At 62.5% G+C, this 1,131-nt stretch overlaps 1 non-coding gene across 1 annotated transcript; it reads right to left on the bottom strand.

The window, feature by feature from the left end:
• Positions 1-884: 884 nt before the first annotated feature.
• On the bottom strand, positions 885-1,040 carry LOC119347141. The gene has a single exon (XR_005168152.1). It is a non-coding gene; the product is annotated as a 5.8S ribosomal RNA (ribosomal RNA).
• Positions 1,041-1,131: the final 91 nt, after the last annotated feature.

Below are 1,131 nucleotides of genomic sequence, written 5' to 3'. Positions count from 1 at the left end.
CCTTGGTCCGTGTTTCAAGACGGGTCGGATGGGGAGCCCGCAGGCCGTTGCAGCGCAGTGCCCCGAGGGACACGCCTTTAGGCGCGCGGGTACCGGCCGTGCCGACGACGGCCACCGGGGGCACCTAGGGCCCCCGGGCTTTGGCCGCCGGCGCGGCCGACAACAGTCCACACCCCGAGCCGAGCGGCGGACCAGCAAGAGCCGTTCCGCATACGGCCGGGGCGCATCGCCGGCCCCCATCCGCTTCCCTCCCGGCAATTTCAAGCACTCTTTGACTCTCTTTTCAAAGTCCTTTTCATCTTTCCCTCGCGGTACTTGTTCGCTATCGGTCTCTCGCCTGTATTTAGCCTTGGACGGAGTCTACCGCCCAATTTGGGCTGCATTCCCAAACAACCCGACTCGTTGACGGCGCCTCGTGGGGCGACAGGGTCCGGGCCGGACGGGGCTCTCACCCTCCCAGGCGCCCCTTTCCAGGGGACTTGGGCCCGGTCCGTCGCTGAGGACGCCTCTCCAGACTACAATTCGGACGGCACAGCCGCCCGATTCTCAAGCTGGGCTGCTCCCGGTTCGCTCGCCGTTACTAGGGGAATCCTTGTAAGTTTCTTCTCCTCCGCTTATTTATATGCTTAAACTCAGCGGGTAGTCCCGCCTGACCTGGGGTCGCGGCCGAAGCGACGTGCGCTTCGTTTGTTGGGTCGTTCAAAGGCCATAATGCCAGCTGCGCGCCGGATGCACTGCATTGATAAAGCGAGGACGCCCACCATGCGCTGTGTCCGGCGCGGTACGCAGGTAGCCCAATCTTCGGTCCACCGTCCCTTGAGAGACGAGGGACCAGATGCCGCATCCCGATTCCCGTTGAGGGTGGTTGGGAGCGTGTTTTGGCGTGACGCCCAGGCAGGCGTGCCCTCGGCCGAGTGGCCTCGGGCGCAACTTGCGTTCAAAGACTCGATGGTTCGCGGGATTCTGCAATTCACACCAGGTATCGCATTTCGCTACGTTCTTCATCGATGCGAGAGCCGAGATATCCGTTGCCGAGAGTCGTGTGGATTAAATAGCTTTGCAACACGAGGGATGGCTAGCAAGCTAGACATGCCCCCGGGTTAGGCACAGTGTTCCTTGACGCCTTCGGCG

This window comes from Triticum dicoccoides, unplaced genomic scaffold (assembly GCF_002162155.2).
Source record: "Triticum dicoccoides isolate Atlit2015 ecotype Zavitan unplaced genomic scaffold, WEW_v2.0 scaffold59727, whole genome shotgun sequence".
NCBI classification, from domain to species: domain Eukaryota; kingdom Viridiplantae; phylum Streptophyta; class Magnoliopsida; order Poales; family Poaceae; genus Triticum; species Triticum dicoccoides.
This window is presented reverse-complemented; position numbering and strand designations above follow the sequence as displayed.